The sequence below is a fragment of the Sitophilus oryzae genome, unplaced genomic scaffold (assembly GCF_002938485.1).
Source record: "Sitophilus oryzae breed Bouriz unplaced genomic scaffold, Soryzae_2.0 scaffold_809_pilon_pilon, whole genome shotgun sequence".
Taxonomy (NCBI): Eukaryota; Metazoa; Arthropoda; class Insecta; order Coleoptera; family Curculionidae; genus Sitophilus; species Sitophilus oryzae.
The window spans coordinates 1,650,539-1,671,489 of NW_022147427.1; the positions used below are offsets into that span (position 1 = coordinate 1,650,539).

At 30.8% G+C, this 20,951-nt stretch overlaps 1 pseudogene; it reads right to left on the minus strand.

Annotated features, from left to right (window-relative positions):
- Positions 1 to 20,951, minus strand: part of LOC115888945 — an 82,611-nt pseudogene that overhangs the window by 11,370 nt on the left and 50,290 nt on the right.

The window sequence follows — 20,951 nt, forward strand, 5'->3', positions numbered from 1 at the left end:
GATCCTCGCGTAAAAATAATGTGGGCTTCATCAGCAGATGATTAAAAGAGAATGTCAGTTTTAGTTAGCAAAATGCGCGTCCAGTGCAAAAGTAAAGTATGTTGGTGTATTCTGGTGAATTAGTCTTTTATTTTAAGATTTTATTTTATTTAATATGATTCTTTTTATATTTTTGGACATATTGGCTTACTACACGACTAACTAGGCTGTTATTATAATTTTATTTCATAATGAGTGAAAATCAACAAAAACAAATTTCATTTTAAACAGGAAATATTGAAAACAATTTTAATTATTTCTCACAGCTAATAGTCTGTATTGCCTCCTCGAGCCTCAATGCAAGCTGTGAGATGACGTGGCATGCTCTCAATTAAGTTGTCCAGAAGATATTGAGGAATGGCTTCCCATGTTTCGCGCGCAGCAATTTTCAATTCATTTAAGCTACGGGGGTACCATTCCATTTGGTTATATGGCGTTTTAGCATGTCCCAAGCATGCTCGATCACATTCATATCTAGAAACATCAGTGGTCACCAGAGTTTTCTGATAACCTCTTCCTCACAAAATTCGCGAACCGCTAAAGTGCGACGGGGAGGAGCATTATCGTCCATGTAAACAAATTCATCCCCCAGTGCCCCTCAAAGTAGACTCTAAAACGTCTCTAAGATATGAGGCACCTGTCATTGTGCCATCAATAAAAACAAGAGGAGTTCGAGCTCCGTGCATTATACCTATCAATACCATAATTCCCCCTTGAACGGGATACGGGGTTGAGCTTCATTCAAGCGTGCTCGTCTTCCAGATACTCTCCAGACCAAAGTTCGTCGCGAGTCTGACACTATAGGCCTATTCTTATTTCATCACTAAACGTGACGAAATTCCAATTAGGTCCATTTGCTCTCATCTCCTCAGCCCATTGTAGTCGCGTAATTTTGTGCTGTAAATTAAGCTTCGGAACACGTAGCGGCCTCCTTAAATGTAATCTTCTGTCATGGAGTCTTCTTGCTATGGTCTTTCTTGAAACATTTACTCCTTCAAGCCGAGCTAACTCATTTTTAATAGCAGTACTAGAAAGCAGGGGATTGCGTCGTGCAATTAGGGATATTCGACGGTCTTGCACAGCAGTAGTAACTCTCTTACTACCTCTTCCAGGCCGGTATGTAACCTCGTTTGTCTCCCTGATTTTTTTTAATATTCGCGAAACATCGCTTTGGTTAACTTCTACAATTTCAGCTACTGCAATTTGCCGGTAGCCCTGTTGAGACAGTGTTACTATTCTGACTCTACTAAACTGTGAAATAATGTTTCTAGACATTTTAAGGCCAAAACAATGGTCAAATTTCTTCTGAAGCCCGAGAGACCACAAATCGAAATGTGCAAGAATTTGTAATAATATTGGGTCTGAACGATAAACATTGTTTACCATATCCATTTTAACAAAAAAAATGTTTCTTACAGATTTTCAAAGTTATGTATAAAAGAAATATTTTTTAAATTCCTTTCCGTATATTTTTTAACGATATATGCAATAATTTTGGCCATGTGTGTATTTGAAACACCCTCCAGAAGTAATAAATAAATAAGTAGTAGTAGTATAAATAGTCTTTTAAAAATCTATTAAACGGATCAAACGATATAATGTAGTAAATACACTAAAAGTCAGTAAAATAAAATAATAAAATTCCTAGAAGTTTATCGGACATTTTGTTTTTATTAACACTGGACATTTCTTATTTTTAATATCGAATCCCCGCCATATGTCCGTGTTTCTCGAAAAATCCCGGAAGCAATAACCGGAATTTGTTTTCCTATTTGAAGTTTCTCGAACCGAAATGGAGAGTCTTATTGTGTTGGACTTCGTTTGATGTTCATAGAAAATATGGAGATTCTCCCGTTTGTACATAAATCTTTTAAATAACTAGTTCCAGAAGTCAACAGTAAACAGGTTTCCTTTTGTGGCCCCGGGGGAATATCAGCTATATATCAAACGGTTTAGATGGCTCTCTATTCCAGACTGAGATTCTAGAATATTTTAACCTGTCTTATACGAATATTTTATGATCCGTTTCTGTTGAGGGAGTTGATAGGAACATGTAATAACTCTTTAATCACAAGCATAAGAATTTTTATATACCTATATTTATTCAAATCCAGCATCAGCGTCAGTCATTATTTTGTATAATATCGTGTTATTGTTGAATCTTTGTGAGTAATTATGGTTTTTTGCTGATTTCATAGTTTTTTTTTTATAAAAATTGTACTTTTAAGCACAAACAGTTCTTTTAAGATGCTTGCTTCATCCACGTTACCGTAGATGGAGCTGAAGCTTTGGTAGGGTATATATAAACAAACAAAATACAAGAAGCAAAAAAGGGGCCAAAAAAACCCTACATATATGCTTATTCTCTGCATTAAGTTCATCAGACTGAAGGGAACGGCCATCAGGGTTGCCACAAGAAAATTTTTGATTGTGCAGAACTTGACCATAAAAATGTGTAGCATTGTGTAGCAATCCATGACCAATAATTGTAAACTATGCAATAAGACCAAGAATAAGACGTAAAATCGCCAAATTTTAAAGCATAATTACGAGTCTCGATAAGAGTCTCACTTCCACTCGTTTGTATACGTCAATATATTCATTTCCCATTTCATTTCTTCTCATGCCAGCAAATATTGCAATGACGTCAAAATTGATGTCGCGAAACTAACGATTTTATGGAAAAATTAGACCGGTTAAAAAGTCTGTTTAAAAACTGTAAACAATTCGGGACTGTTTAATCGGCCAAATTTGTCCATAGAAACTGCAGTCCTTGCTGATCGTATGCCAACAAGTGGACCGAACTACAGTGAAATTTGGCCTCTGAATTTGGCCAAAGTACGTGTTATGTATTATTTAAGGAATTAAGCAATCCTGTCTATTTACCGTTTTTGACTCGACCAATAGATGATCGAAAATGATATTTGTCAGTTCAAAATTTAAAGTTCACTTGCGGCCTCTTTTAATGTAACTTAGATAACTTAAAAGCAAAAAAAAACAGCTTTTGTCAGCTGATTTACTGTTCTGGTATTATTTTTTATAATAAATATGTAAATTCTCAAAATGTGTAGCACAGGCCATTGTGGTGTAGCTGTGCAGTCATGGAAGCAAATGTGTAGCAAATTACACAATTGTGTAGCTTGTGGCAACCCTGACGGCCATTCGACGACCGGTTTCGGAGATTTATCTCCATCGTCAGGCCGACTTTGCTGTAACCCTCGATCTGACAAACGAAAAGCAGAGAATAGCATTTGAGTACAAAACGTACTACTATGGAGAGTCCTAGACGCTTTCGCCATCTAGCGGTAGCTGTGACAATCACAGAAAATTTAGTTCTTTTAAGAACTAAATTTTCTAGTTTTTGTATTGCATTTCTTGAAATTGTATGTAGAAACTATGCCAAAGCATTTAAACAGTCGAAGCAATTAGCTTGTACCTTTCCTGATAAACTATTCTGAACAAGAACGTGACAATAAATGTCCTTTATTACCCTTGACTGCAATCAGAGAGGTAAGTTTGATTGGTAAGTACATTATACCACTTTCAAAGTTATTTCTACTTATTTCGATTTGTAGTGAGTAGCTGCTGGCGTAAATTTAAATATTTCTACTGTGAGTGTTAGTGACTAATGTTAATAAATAATGTAATTACTAAAATATTAATTATTAAATTAAAAATAAAACGTAATTTTTTTAATATATTGTTTCCCAATTTTACATTAAGATTCATCTCATAAATCCATCACAATCTGGCAGCGCTGTCGCCATCGCTTGTTACTCAAAGTTGATCACGTGCATTGGAAAATGTTTTGCGATTACTTTGCATTATTCTTCGGTTTATTTAACATTACAATATTTTTTAACTCCACTTTACGAAATAAGCAAAACTGTGTATTCAAAATGTTTTTTTTTCTTCTTCCAATAATCTACGAAATAGGAAAGTTTACAGATACAGTTAAATTAATTCTGGGACAAACTGAATAAAAAAGCTTTTAGCACACTACCTGTTCGAATGTCTATGTTAAGCTCCAATTTTTAAATAGGAAAAAGTGTAGAAAAACTCTCGATTGCAACCGAGTTAGGCTTTTTAGGAAATCGAATTTTTAAATAAAGGAAAATGTATTTTACTCGTAGTCTAAGAGAGAAAAAAGGGCCAGCAACGGTTAGAATTAGAATATGTTTTAGTCTTTTTACCTTTTTTTCCGCCGATTTTCCCGTAACGCACGTTTCGCCAGTAGAAAACGTAAAAGTTTTCTAGAGAGTGACTAATGGAATAACCATAATTTTGAATGGAAATGGTTTTGCAGTGAAGGCACGAAACTTTCGCTAAGAAAAAAACGAAAATAGATGTTTACAATTGCTAAACTCGCGCAAAAGTATTTTTGGGTTAGACGCGAAAAGTAAAGTACGGGTGCTTAAAACTTTGAAGAAGTTTAACACATTGTTAGATTATGTAGAGTTCAAGAGTCAAAAAATAACATAATGCTTATTTAAGCATGTTTTTTTATTAAAGATTGACTAATTTAATAGAGGGTTTTAGCTAGTATAAACCAGCTTTAAATAATATTGGGGTATTATACTCACAATATAACCAATAACTTTCAATGACTTGAACCACCTGCGATTTGCTGATGACATTGTCTTGATATCCGATTGCGTAAATAAAGCCCAAGAAATGTTACAAAAATTGAATGCAACCTCTGAACATCTAGGGACTAAAAATCAACATCTCAAAAACCCAAGTGATGACAAACCTAGTAATTGGTGGTGGAATATATATTAACCAATATCAAATAGAAGAAACAACTGCTTACAAGTATTTGGGACACGATAATAAGCCGCGATAACCAAACTTGCGAACAGACGAACAGGACTGACTTGGGCCGCCTATCGATGACTGAAATACATTTCAGTCATCGATAGGCTTCAATCAATGCGTACTACCTGCTCTAACGTATGGTGCGGAGACCCTAACATTAACCAAGAATACAGTAAGCAAAATCAGAATAACGCAAAGAGCGATGGAAAGCAATATTGGGCCTATCTCTGAGAGACAAATTACCAAATATATATATATATAGTACGAGACAGAACAAAAGGCATGGATGCCATAGAGAAAATAACTACTTTGAAATGGAATTAGGTAGGGCACATTACAAGGCTAAACGATGACCGATGACGAAGAAAATAATAGAATGGAGACCAAAACTTGATGCATTCAGGAGCAGAGGCCGTCCTCCAACTAAATGGCATGACGACTTAAGGCGTATCCACAGTAACTGGTTGCAAATAGCTCAAGTTAGGGAGTTATGACAGCAAACGATGGAGGCCTACGTCCAGCAGTGGACTTTAGTAACTGATGATGATGATGATAACCAATAATACCTCAGATATATATTATATGTCCGTCAATATTATAATATTGACAAGCATTACTGTACAAAACAAAGGTACCCGAAACATACAAACTAGATATAAACAGATTAAGGTATAGTGATTATAGTATTTTGTTAACTACTTTTTATTTAATATAACGAAATATATGATCTGGAATTATTAAGGCCAATAGATTGATAGTTAGAGAGTGAAAGTATTTTTTATATATTTTAATATCTTTTTACATGTCCCCGGATTGTCTTTACAAGAGGAAAAAAACTTTATCACAAACATTCTGAAAAAAATGCATTCTTCATAAAAAATTTTACTTGTTCTAAAATAGTTAATCCTGTTTATACATGTACTTACTTATACCAAATTTCCATACCGTTTCAGAGAATTTTAGAGAAAATTGAAAAAAAAACGTGATAGGGAAATAGTTTATTTATGTGAAAACAATTCCCACAGAGAAATATGATATAACAAAAACAGATACATTGAATTTAATAGTTTCGACTAAAACAACAATCAAAATAGATGGAAAATAGTGTTTGTTAAGTTTTAATTGATAGGAAATGCTGTATCGCCTAAATCTAAATTGCATTGATTCTTCCTCCCATTATCATCAATACAAAGACAACAATAAGCTGCATAATTTGAATTGTCCTCTAACAATACAGACAATTTAATCAATCGAAACATAAATACAAAAAACTAAATTTTAGTTTATTTTATCGAAATCAATTTTAAAGTTTATACCCTTTAAATACATTTATAATAGATATTTCATCTGAGTAAAATGTGGCTCCTTTGAGAATATTCCATTATTATAAATGTGCTAAAATAATACTGTTCTAAAATTATAACAAATAAAAAATGAACTTTCTAACCCACTGTAGCTACGAAACAAAGCAGAATCGGACCTATGTGGATATGAAAAATAAATCTTATTTAAAAAAAATAATCTGGGGAATCTCTCAAGAGAGATGGCACATGTTTTTCTAAACATCCTGTATAAATGACCGATTTTTGTTAAAAACGAGTGCTTTCATCTAGGCGGCTAAAACTTACTACACTTATGTAAAGTTATAAAAAGAAACAACATTTACAAATAAACAATTTTTTCAAATTCAGCCATAAACTGTTTTTTTTGCCATTTATTTTGTAAAATATATTTTTTAATTTAACAGGTACCCGAGAACAATAGATAATTTTTTGATGTAATTTCATCAAATTCAAAGCACAAACTAACGCCAAAATAAAATTTCACCATTTATAAATAAAAATTCCATATGATGCAGACTTTTGTAACACAGTATAAATTTTTTTATTTGTTCAAAAATATTTTTGCAGTCTCTAGTATATATTTTTGGTGTCTAATATATTTATTTTCTTTGCTGTCTAGACAGGTTTCTTGTTCATATTGACTATTTCTTTGTTTATATTTGTTATTAGAACAAATAAACGCTTATTTATTGATACATTTCTCTATAACTCGCACTAAGAAATCTAGCAAATAACACCACCTACCTGAATTGGGTTCGTTGTCGCTGTTAGGCCTGGCCGACGGTGCCCCATCCCGCGCCTCCACTTCCAAAGCGTATGCCCCCTGCTTCTCCCTATCGAACACCACCTTGGTAAACACCTCCCCGGTCTCCTTGTTGATTTCGAAAAGTCCTTGCCTTCGTTCCTCGGTGATTCGACGATGTAATAGTATACCTGTAATAAATAATAGTTTTCAATGTCAGTTTAAAAGATAAATATTTAAAGACTATATTTTAGTTAAAACTATTGTGGCTTAACTTTGTTTACAAGTCAATATCTTATATGCCGGGTGTTCTCAAAATGGCTCACCCTAATAACTTTTTATTTTTTCAGATAAAAACAACGAGATTTTAGTTTCTTACGCATCGCCGACGGCGCAAAAGACATTAAAGGACAGGTTTCTAATTTATACATGAAGATGACATGACAGAATATCTCTATGTTGACTACCGTCTATGGTCTAGTTTTGGTCTTGTTGACACAATGTTGGTGATCCGTCAAATTATTTTTAAACCATTCTTTAAATAATTATTAATTCACATAATTTGTGTGATATTTACAGTCGATCATCATTTTCGTTTTAGATACTAAACTTTTTTATTAAAGCCATTTTGACATTTTAGAAATGATAAATTTATAGACCAATTAAAAATAGTTTAGTCATAAATAAGCAAGTACATAGTTGGTAATATATAGTATTTTTAGTAACAGTTAATCAGTAGTCTATAATATTTTTACTCTATTACAATAATTGTAATATATAGTAAAAATTATTAAATTATTGATTTGTTAAATCTATTGGTATTTAAAATGTATGTAATCATAATTTTAATTTTGTTTTGACTGTTACACTTTGAATAATCTAATAAAACAAAGAATAATTTTGGGTTTGAACAATGTTACCGTTTTAGTTAGCGTTAATAAGAAAAAAAAACGCTAAAACTCTCCATTAGTTTCTTCCGGATCACCAGGTGGCCCTAAATGACGGACCTATTTATCAGTGTCCAATCTATCTCTAGTAGGTACATGACATTAGTCTATGGTAGTACTTTTAACATTGTCGCATTTGGTTTATTTGAAATTGTAACATCCGGTTCATAACTACAATTTGACTCGAAATACCAAGTGTGTGGTACCAAATTATTCGTTAAAAAAATGTTTATTCCAAATATTCTAAAGGGCCACACTTGTTGGATTTAAAGAAAATGAGATACGATTAAAAATACAACTTGGGCATCCTATAACCGATCAGGACAAGACACAAAAAACATTACATTGTCAAATTAATTTTTCCAAGACTCCTTGATTCAAAAATTAGTATTTTTAACACCGATTAGCACTTTAAATTGAAATTTAAACTACAATTTGTTTAAACAAAAATATAAAAAGTTGATATATGATATGACATGTATCATATTAATTCATAATTTAAGACCTCTATTATTAGCTCTCTAAAATAGATAAAACATTCTAGCCTAGGAATATATGATGAAACTCTGTAAATACTATTTTAACGCACTAAAGAAAATGGCTAGAATAGTTCAACAAATAACGACGTCTACTTTATCTATATCTTCACTAGCTTTTACCATCGTTCTCTCCCACTCTATTTAATCTGGGAAAACGGTTCTAAATTTTAATTTACTAAGCTTTCAGGGTGAGAGTATTAAATCGTTATTATCTTTTATATGGAGTCTGTTGAATTTAAGGACAGTCTCAAGGAGCATAAGCTACATTAAAATTCATTAGAAATTATGTTCCTAGTCTGCTGTTGGAGATTGTAATTTTCTAATTTGTTTTAATGGACGATTAGGTCCATATATCGTATGATTTTCTATGAAACGTTTAGCTACTGAAGCAGAGAGTAAATGGATACATGTTTTTGGGAGTATGGTTTAAACCTCAGATAAATAAATAGACAATCCATACAATGGTTTTTTTTATAAAATTATATACGTATACATATTATATATAAATTGTTTTTATCATATTTTCATAAAAACAGATAAAGGATGTAAAAAAATTCTAGAAAAATATCTGAAAGTTTATCTGCCCAGCTTGTAATTAAAAAATACATTATTGAAAAGAGCAAAAAAATAGTAAATGTATGTAAAATTGCAAAACTAAAAGTCAATTAGGCAACTAATTACAAAACTAAAATACGGCCCGAACTTTCGACTTTCAAAGTTCAAACAAGTAATTAAAATTTCTCTTTAACTATGTATCTCCCTTTTTTAATATTTATGGAAAACTCGCAAACGTAGCAAAATCGACTAAAAACTGTACGATAAAATTTCATCGCCATTGGCGCATATTCGAGTATGTATTTCTAACCCAAAAATGAAAATACAAAAAAAATGTTTATCCACTAATTTTCAATTTTATAGCAATACTCTTCAACTGCATTAGCACATATTTCATTAACTTGCAAAAATAAATGCCAAAATTTATTAATAATTAAAAGATATTATATAATGAATAAATACCTAACATTAAAATAAACTTTTTCATTTTAAGCCCGTACAACACAGGTACACACAATACTATTTCAAAAAGACTTAACTGAAATATAATTTTAACCAATACCTAACATACCGGAAATGCCTCAAACATGAAAACTATATTATTTGTGAAACTCGTCGGTACAATCTGTGCGCTGCGTAGTTTTAACAAACATATCTAAATTCCAAGAAACTTTTCATTCGAAATTTCCCGTTGTAACGTAAACAAATTTACATAGTATTAAACCATATCCTTAATACGCTAACATGATTAGTTTGGTAAATGAAAACACAAATTACATAATGGTAATTTTGGAAACTATGTGTGTTGTTTAAAACAGTGGATTTGGTATTTTACATTTTCATTAGTAACTCAAATATAGAGAGATTGTTTTCTTTTGTGTTAGTCAACAAAGTAAAACATAATTAAATTATAGGTAATATTATATTATATCATAATTATCATTTAAAACGACATTTTTAACCACAACTTTTATTACGTTATTAATTTTTGATCGTCCAGATTATCCCTGACAAGGAAAAGTAGACACAAAATTGAAATACTTTATATATAAATACTAGCGTGTACCCGCGACTTCGTTCGCGTCGAATTAATCATTTGTAATGTTGATGATAAAGCAAAGCAAGAATTTCCATTAACATACAATACTCCTTACCGAACCTCTACACCATCAGTCAATCCGTTTGCCAACAATCAGCTTTAAACATCAAGCAGTTTAAGCAGAATCGTGATTACTCAATGGTCATATTTTATGAAACACCCTGTATACATTTTTAAAAAAATCTTAAAATATATAAAACAACAAAATAAAATACTATTTTTTTATTAAGAGTTTTTTTGAGAAACTCACCGGTTTTTAAATAAAAAATATTCTAATATTTGAGTGGTAGTTTCACCCCTTTTGAATTCGAGTTTCGAAAAATTCCTTCTTATCGAACACCTACACCCTAAAGTCAATCCGTTTTCCAAAAATCGTTTACGTCAAACGCTTTAAACAGGATTGTGATTAATCAATGACCAGATTTTTCGAAATACCGTGTATACATTTTTAAAAAATCTTAAAATATGTAAAAAAACAAAATAAAATATACGTGTTTAAGCGTTTTTTCGGAAACTTGACCGTTTTTTAAATAAAAAATATTGTAATATTTGAGGGGTAGTTTTACCCCCTTGGAACTGGAATTTCGAAAAATCCCTTTTTATCGAACCTCTACACCCTAGAATCAACCTGTATGCCAAAATTGAGCTTCTTACGTTGAGTGGTTTGAGCAGGATCGTGATTAATCAGTGAGTCAGTCACTTAAGGATTTTATATATTAGTATAGATACATAATATTTTATTTTTTTAAATTAATTTATTAAAAAAAATTAAATAAATATATGTACTAAATAAGTCATAATCAGTTATTTTTGCTCCTATAGCAAAAAAGAACTACTATTGTTTAAAATCGCAAAACAATATATGCCTGAGTATACTTATGTAAAATTAAGAAAAAAACAACTTTTTTGAATAAAGTCTTTCAATAGTAGGTGAATGTCTCCTTTGTTTACTGAGTAATTGTTCTTTAAATGTAAAATTTGACAGATACACGAAACCTAACTCCAAATTCATATTTGACCGAAATCAATTGTTAATCTTATATAATTTGGACTTTATCTATGATAATGTTATTTCAAATATGTATATAAAATGTGAATCACATATTGACGGGTTATGACCAATTTTATATGACTTCTTACCTGATTGTTTGGGAAAGTTCCATCCTTGTCAATAGCGTTAACCTGTGTCACTTTCGTTCCAATAGGTTCCCCCTCCAAAACGGTTTCCTGTTCTCTTTCAGTGAACAGTGGAATTTCATCATTCACATCTTCCAGTTGAATGTAAACGGTAGCTTCAGAAGCCAGCTGTTGAGCCCCATTATTCTAAAATTGCAAAAATAATTAATAGAGGTACATTATTACATGTAAGATAATAAAAGTCAAAAGTATTAATGGTTATTACTGAGTTTATTCCAATGTGTAGTTGTCATTCTTGGGAGTTAAATAAAGTGCCCAACAAATCAGGAAGATGTTTCGGGATTACCGAATAATACTTTTACCTGACACGAAATGCGTTACCCGGCAACACTACCCGACTCTGAAGGAGGAGTAGTGTTGCCGGTATCACATTGAGTGTCAGGCAAAACTATTAGGTAATCCCAAAACATCGAGTTGTATTCAAAAGATTATACAACGAAATAAAGTACATATATCCTTCTTATCTTAAACATCTTTCGCCATTTTGTAATAAGAATTGACGGGATATTTTGTGGAACTGAATATTTCAAAAAATGACAATTACAATATGACCACCAACCGATAATCACTTAAATGATTATCACTTATTAATCACATCCTTGTATATAGAGAAAATACACATAGAGTTGTATAATCTTTATTATGAAAGAATAACAAAATGCTTCTAATAATTTTATCGTTACTAAAAGTCGTATTTGATTATTAATTGCAGTAAACTTATTAACTTCATTAAATATTTAAAAGTAGAAAAATATATTTAATACTTAAATATTTACCTCTACACGGATGGTCAGATTGTATTCCTTGATAGTTTCGTAATCCAGTGGATGGTTAACTTTGATGTCAGCCCAGGTAAAACCATTGTCGGGACGCTGCTGGAGGTAGAATGTGTGGTATTTGTTGGTTTGAGCAGTTGATCCAGGCATCAATCGGTAGAAAACTGTAGGATTATTTTCAATTCCGGAGCTAGACGGGAAAGAGTTGTTGAAAAAGTTAACGAATACCAGATAGTTATGGGTTTTTAAGGAGCAATTCTAAAAAAATAAAAAATGTTAATAATAAAAAAGGCCTATAATATATTGGATAATAAAGAACTTTCATTTAACTGCAGATGTTATCTGCACACTACGGCATATTTCAGGAAAATATTTTTACTTGTACAATTTGTCTCAAGAAGTGTGAGTTGATAAGAATGATTTTTGTTTAATTTAAACACCATGTATGTATTTTTTACTTCCCTCCTGATCACTTTACATAGTGCTAGGTTGTATTAAATTTATTTTAAAGAAAAATTGTTAATAAAAATTTTCGTTCAAATAAATTGCTAAAATTTAAAATGATTTTTGTTTATTTTTTAATGTATATTATTTTTTCTTTTAGATAACAGAATTATTAATTAAAGTTAATTTTGTGTATTCACTTTGAAGACACTTTCAATACAACGTTAGAAGAGAAAAATAAATCATTAGATAGCCTTGATAAAAATAATAGTATTGATTTTAAGACTAGATTAAAAAATATATATTTAAGACAAAAAATATACTGCTTTTTAAATATAAACTTTTTTCAAATTGTTCCTTAAAAATCCAAAACTTTCTTCAAAAAAACTGACGCTTACAAAAATCTATCGCCTTACGAACGATCAAAAAGCAGCGTCCAAAAATTCCAAGGCCGACAAAAATATATAGCCTCATGCAAAAAAATGTATTTTTTCGTTATCAAGTAAAAAAGCTTCAAGTTGTTGAAAAAAATAACTATCAAAAATAATACTTTATATTAAAAATAATTTTCTATTGCTTTTTTGCTTGAAAACGAAAACAATCATGCAAAATGACCCTAATTTCTTCTAACTAAGGACACTGGCATCCGATTGGTCACATATTTAAACATAAAACTGTTCTACAGCGTTGTACTAATTTTATAAACGTATACAGTACATGCAAAAAATATGAAAATTAACTTCTTTTAGTTTCCTGGATGCCAATTACCTAGTTTATTTTTAAGTTAGAATTATATTTCTGATCCATTTTATAAATTTGAAAATAAATAGTAACATTTTTGAAATAATATAAAACTTTTAATTATATTAGCTGTTTTAAAAATCGAAAATCAAAAACATGTTTTATTGAGAAAAAATCGTATTATTCTTATAACGATGACTTCTGGGTTTGGGATTTATAATTTCAGAGAAAAAAATGGAATGTTGTTGATCTGTGCAAATAACCTCGATATTTTTAAGCAACAGTGTGTTATTTGGCGTGAGGTGCGTTTATTCAACAACATTCGACAAGAAAAAAATAAAGGATTAAAGGAAGGATTATTGGTAACTGTTTGTTTTTCCGTTAAACTAGAGAAAAATATATATCACATGTAAAATATTGAACTGATTTCTTTAACATATGTTCAATTAGGAATGTATATAAATTGATTTAAAAAGTACCAATGCTGGAGTACCAAAAAGTTTATAAAACACTTAGGTTACACAAAATTTTTTATTACGTACGTATGTTTATATTCATCTCAACAAAAAAAAATCAAATAAACCCCTGTACTTTTTTATCTATTTGCACATATATTATCACAGTATGGCGAAATTTGAAAGTTTTTACTGAAATTTTCCAAACGTATCTTCTCTAAATTATAAATAGAAAAGAACTCTGAATATTATAAGTTTTTAGGTTAACATACTGAGTGGTATTTTTCCAACCCATACATAACTTTTAGTTTTAACTAGTTTGAATATTTCATTAGCATCCCTTACAGAGCACTACTTAAGTAGGTTTTTGAAAAAACATGAAAGTTAGCAAAAGTGCCTTTTTCTACAATATTATATTTTATTTTTTATAATACCGCTTCATACTATAAACCTCAAGGAAAATTAAGATTAATTTTAAAATCTGAAAAAACTAACTTGTTTGGTATGACTGCAATTAGATTAACATAACAAAAATATTAAAGAAACCAGCTCAAAGGTCACAAAAATAAAACGAACTAATTTACAAGTCTTTCTGGTCCATGGCTTGTAAATACAGGATTCGTGCTGATCCAAAAAATGAAATAAAAAAATAACGATATATCGGCTCCATATCCGGTTGATTAAGTAAAAGCGTGCAAGTTACGAGTTCGACCACTACGCGGCGCTGCGTGCTGCCACAGTGGATCGACAACACCTCATAAATCTGCCCACAGACCAGCATACAGGTACGCCGCACATCTATCTCTACATGCGTGATATTCAAGTATGAGAACGGAGAATTGTACGCTGAATCCATAGTATAAAGGTGCCTTTACACGACTCAAGGCAACTGATCAAGTCACTTGAATTTATTTCGTATGAATTTAAGTTTCATTCAGAACCTCGCAATTAGTGGAATAAATTAGTGGTTTCAATTATACTTTATACTTTTTTTTATTTGCTTTTTTTTTATATTGACAACATTTTGTCAGTTGTATCCATAGAGAAAGCCAAATATTTAGCATAAAAAATAATATTTTTTTTTTATTTCTAACCACAATTACTCTTCACGAATGATAATCGAAGGTCAAAATTTGTGGGGAATGGAAAATTAGTGGAAAAGTCAAAAGTTTGTTAACTTTTGCTACTAATTGAAAATGACTACCTCTAATTTAGATGTTCTGAAGGCTTACATTGAAATTAAAGGAACAAACTTCTACGTTAATTGAAACCACTAATGTATTCCACTAATTGCGAGGTTCTGAATGAAGCTTTAATCTACACTCGACTCTATCAATTGATGAAGCGGGTTGATTCATGTCTCGGTTGACTATAATTAAGTCTGTGAAGTTTATTAATATTCATAAAAAAATATCAGTGTAGAGCACACAGAAACCGAAATACAAAATTAGTTAAAGAAGAGTAATTTATACCTTAAGCCGAGTATAGTAATAGCGTCAGGCATTAATGTATCTTGTTTTTTAATTCTTGGAGCAAGTTTTTCTAACAAAAAATTAATTTAAATTAAATTGGTTTCCATCCACCCTTAAAATGTGTTTGTAATCCTATAGCTTAACTAATAATAACTAAGCTTAAATATTAAATTATTAGATGCACTAGAAATAGATCTGTAGTATGTAGGTAACCTATTTCCTGATCCATATTCTTTTTCCATCTAGTTTTGTACACAACACGCTTTCTGTCAATTCTATTGACAACATTTTGGCAGTTTGAAGTACGGCCTTGTCCTTGCTAGTTTATTCACAATAGCCAGGGTCCATTGTGAATAAACTACCAGAGGTTTTTTGATATGAAATGTGATAATCTCGGAATATGCTTTCAAATCAGTTGAATTCTTGATGACTTGATTCTGACTTGATTAATTCGCTTGACTTATTAAACTTCTCATACATGAATTTCACGCACATAAATGTAACGCATGACAATGCACACGTATGCTGGTACGTGAGGAGCACTATATTCATCGACTGAAGACTATTTCAGAGAGACATAAACTGAACAAAAATTTAAAAAAATTCTCCTAATGAAACAATGTAAAAATAATTTGGACTTCGACTCACATTTATAAAAAAATCAAAAAACAAAATAACGCCTACGCTTGTAAACTCAAAACGTGCAGAATATTTACAAAAAAAATTTTTAATTTATTTAAACTAGACAGTTTATATTCTCTCAGTGTGGACAGTCTAAAGAAAAACCCAGTTGTAATATACAAAATAAAATTTAAAATTACTTTAAAAACTAGTGCTCCTTTCAGAGTATTCAAATACAAAGATGTACCTTAATTAGTTTCTCATATTTCAATAAATATGCATGTCAATAAATATAAACATCAATAAATAGCCTTAGTAAACTATTAAAATAAAGGAGCGTTATTCAACTAAATTAGAAAGTTTTCATATCTATTAAAAGTTAAGGAAAGTATAAAATATATTAAAACACTACGTTAAAACAGTTCGCAAAAATGAAGACGACCCGACGCCACTGTAAGAATTAAATTGACATTTCAGTTTCAGTTTGCGGATGTCTATTTACGTTTTTGACATCGTCAGTGACAGAATTAAACGTTAAGCTTATTATACTGTAACTCCGTAGTCTCCCATATTTGGTATTACATATAGGAATAAAAATAATTTAATTTTACAAGTCATTTTTAGTTGCACTAGAATTTATTAACCACAGTTACATATTTTTATGCGTAATAATATAATTATTTTATTCGATAACAGACTTTTAATATCTTTAAAATGGCAATTACTAGTTTCACTGATTTAAACATTTTATTACATTAAAATTAAAAAAAATAAACATAAAATAGTTTGTTATTCAGGTAATGAATAAAAATAGGTACATTTTCTAGCAAAATTTTACCCTGCCATGCTATTTTAAAATCAAATTACCTACGTGACCCTGCAGGTATGAAAAGGCTATATTTTGAATAGCTTCAACCCTCGGCCAATAATTCAAAGCCCAATAACACAAATTTACAAATTCAAGCTCTCTTGTGCGAACGCCTTTTATGTTAGTAATAAATGAATAGTATTTCAAATAGAGTAGTGTAGTTTTGTAGACAAAAATAAAGAATAGATTGCCCCAGAATACAATGAAAAACAAATTAGTATTTAAATTTTAATTTGAACAAACCTACTCTTATTAAAATACTGAAAATAAAAAAGAATCATAACAAACATTGTCTAGATACAATTGAGACTAATTTGAAATTTTGTTTGCAAAAAATTCTTTTAGAAATGTCCAAGACAATTTAAAAAGAAAATAAACTATAAAGCTCTATTTAAAATGAACGATTCCAGGTCATTTTCGTTTCGTAGATAAATAGAGATGATAGAAAATGTCAAAATTTTGATATTAATATTTTCTTTCAGTGCTAGTCAACAAACATCTAAAGTTGTATAACTGTAAAATAGCGTCTAACCTTGACGTAAACAACCACAAAGATAGTCCGAATTTAATATAAAGATAATATTATTCCATTGTGGTGAAAATTAAAAATATATAAAAATATTAATCTTGACATTATTATTTTAACAAATTCGGTAACATACAAATGACAGCTCGGATTTTACCGAAAAAAAACTACCCTGGGTTTTTCCTCAGACCTGTCCCCCCAAAAGTAGTCCCTCAGTCGCTCCCCCGCAACCACCCCATCCCATCCACCGACCTGGCTTTCACGGACACAACCTTTGCGCCCACCGGGAAGTTCTCCCTAATGTAGATCGGGCCGTAGACCACGTGGTCCCACACTGGGGGGTTATTGGCCCGATCGACCACGTCGATCTGCACCTCCACCGATCGGGCGAGGGGCGGGTAGCCCTTGTCCTGGGCGGTGGCCTCGAGCTTGTAGGTCTCGCGCTGTATCGGGCGCAGCGCCGATTTTGCAAAAAGACAAGAAAGTGCCCGAGGACAAGGCGTGTGTTAGATGATTTTTTAGGGGGCGTGGATTGGTAATAGTATAGGTAAAAGGTTTATAAAGGTCTAGGGAATACAGTATGAACGTCGTTAAGGAATAGTAAAAATGAGTTACTATTTCTTAAAAACATAAATACCAAAATATTTGTCGTGCTTGAGACAAAAATTCTCCAAAAAATATTATGGAACGCTTTGTATGCTGTTATCTGCTTAATAGTTTTGAAAATATCATGTATTGTAGAAGTCACAAGGGTTTTAGGTAAATAATTAATACATATATTTCATTATAAACCCATAAAATTATTTGGAAAATTATTTTTGAAAACTTTTTCTAAACTTAATGCCCTTCATATAACTAAAAGTGCATCATATATCAAAAAATTATAACTATGGCCTGTCCAGAAAAGATATTTTTTAGAGAAAACCTATAAATTACAGAAAAAATATATAATTTTGAACTAAAACAGATAACATACATATACAGATAAACATAAAAGATAAAATACAACTGTAGAAAATATATTACAATGATATAAAAATATGTAATATATGCTAGAATAATATAATGATCTTAAATAATATAATAACTTAAATGATCTACTTACTATCAATATATCAACATATTCCAGTATCAATATCTTATAAAACCTTAGTGCCTCCCACAATACAAGATTATTTTTCAAAAGCTTTAAATACACCACCAAAATATAAAAAATGTAAAATACCTTTTATTATTTACTCAATTAACCTAGAGAAAAATGGATCACAATAACGCCGTGTTATAAAAACAAACCAAACCACTTGTATATGCCACCCAAATACATACAACGCATTGTATATATTTGAGAATTGGACAACAACTGGTTCTGCCTTAAATCCAAAGAAAGTAAACCCAAGTAATATACAACAAAAGTTTTTAATACATATTTAATATTGAAAGATTATATTTGGTTGATCATGTGGAGTATGTTATTTGTATGTATTTGTCTAATAATTTATTCTATACAACTTTTCTTCGTATTATTACCTTTCTTTTTACTTTTTTCTTTTGTTTGGTATACTGGTCCCCCAAAAATAGTTTTTTTCACCAAAGTTTTGAGAGTCTATTTAGTATTGAGCGGGTTGAGGTTTGTTTAGTCAAAAATGAGAGATGGATGTTTACTTTTTAAATGAAGAATATTGTTGTCAAATTCTATCAGCATCAGTTCAATAAGTTTTCAAGCAAGAAATCTTGTTCTAAGCCATTAGTACGATAATCGCAAATTTCCGATGCACGTCATCAATATCGAAATTGACACTAAAGCCTATAAACCTGACTAAATGAAATTTTGGCAAAAAAGTTTAAATTTTTTGTATAATTTTTTTTGCTGTCGTTTATTATTTGACAATTATCATAATGTCAGTCATTATTTTGTATAATATCGTGTTGTTGTTGAATCTTTGTGAGTAATTCTCGTTTTTTTACCTATTTTCATAGTCTTTTCGTTTAAATTGTACTTTTAAGCACAAACAGTTTTTTTAAGAATTCAATTTTCGAGTTTTTGTATTGCATTTCTGGAAATTGTGTGTTGAAAATACGCCGAAGCGTTTAAACAGTCGAAGCAAAGAGCTTGTAGCTTCCCTGATAAAATATTTTAGACGAGAACGTGACAATACAGGTTCTTCATTACCGTTGACTGCAGTCAGAGAAGTAAGTTTGATTGATAAGCATATTATACCACTTTCAAATTTATTTCTAAGTTAGTTTTTGTTAAATTGTGTGATTATTAGTTTGTTCATTAATAGCACCCTCTTACTTGTTACCATTAATGGTGTTGTACATCAATAAATAAATAAATAACCCATAATAACGCTTAGAATAATTTTCATAATGAGCTAGTTTTTGCCAATATGTAATAAGTAAAATAAGCTATAAAACAAATAAACCAATTAATTACTAAAATATTAGTTATTAAATTAACAATAAAACGTAAAAATGCTTAAAAAAAGATATAATAAATATATTGTTTGTTTAAATTAGGATTCATTTCATAAATCCATCACAATCTGGCAGCGCTGCCGCTATCGTTTGTCACTCAAAGTTGATTACGTGCATCGGAAATTGTTTTGCGATTACCATAGGTAATAATTATTGGCAATCAATACAATTTTCTAAAGAAGAAACACGATGTCTATGATTTTAAACTGTCTTTCTATAAGTGTTGTATATACTTCATAATTTTATATATACTTAATAATGTTGTATATTTCTCAGGTAGACTGTCCAAGATCGGGCTCTCCGGCACCACATACAAACCTGGCTTTGACCGAGGTGACCACAGTTCCCACTGTGACATTTTCTTTAATGTGGATGGGGCTCAACGTATCTCTGTCCCACAGAGGCGGCTTGTTGTTTCTGTCCACGACATCGAGCTCGATGTCGACGTCGGCAAAGGAGGGGGGCGTGCCGCGGTCGGAGGCGCGCACGCGCAATCGGTACCTGTCTCTCTGTGCGAGAGTGAAATAGACAAACGGCACGGTCATATGAGTGGGTGGGGGACAAAAATAAAAAACGTAAGAAAAACGAAAAAAAAAATGTATAGAATGATACGTATGGCTCGAACGTAAAGTTAAATGATGTCGAGACATACCAATTTCTGATAAACTGAGTCAATAATATGTATAAAAAGACCAGAATAACAATTAAACTTACAAGAAAGGTCACCGTTCTACCTTCTACTAAAAACATAGCAAATTACTTGCAGGCGCTAAAACTTCAAACCTTTTAAAAAGTAACTGGAGATATTGTTCTATGGATTTGTGTAGAAAGATGAGTTGGTATTTTTATAATGTCTGTATTATAGCCATAATTCTTAATAATGTGTGAACATATTCAATAAAAATTAAATTCTTTATGTAAACGAACTTGATTGATCCATATTATCCTTGATTATCCAGATTTATATTTAATTTTTTTTAAATATTCTATATTTTTTTTATTTCCGGAAATCAGTGAAAACAATATATACCCACTAAAGATCAATTTACAGATTATATATAAATGTCAGCTCAGAGCATTTAAATCAAATATTTTGATTTTGCAGTGCTTCTTCTAGTAAATTTAATTTAATTGAAATAATAAACAGTAATAAACAAATTATAAACAATAACAATTTAAACAATGGTACAAATGGTGTAATTACTTCAAATATTGTAAAACATGTATTGCTTACAAATTTATACATTTTTTATATTTAAAGCTATTCAAACGTATTTTCTATACAGGGTGA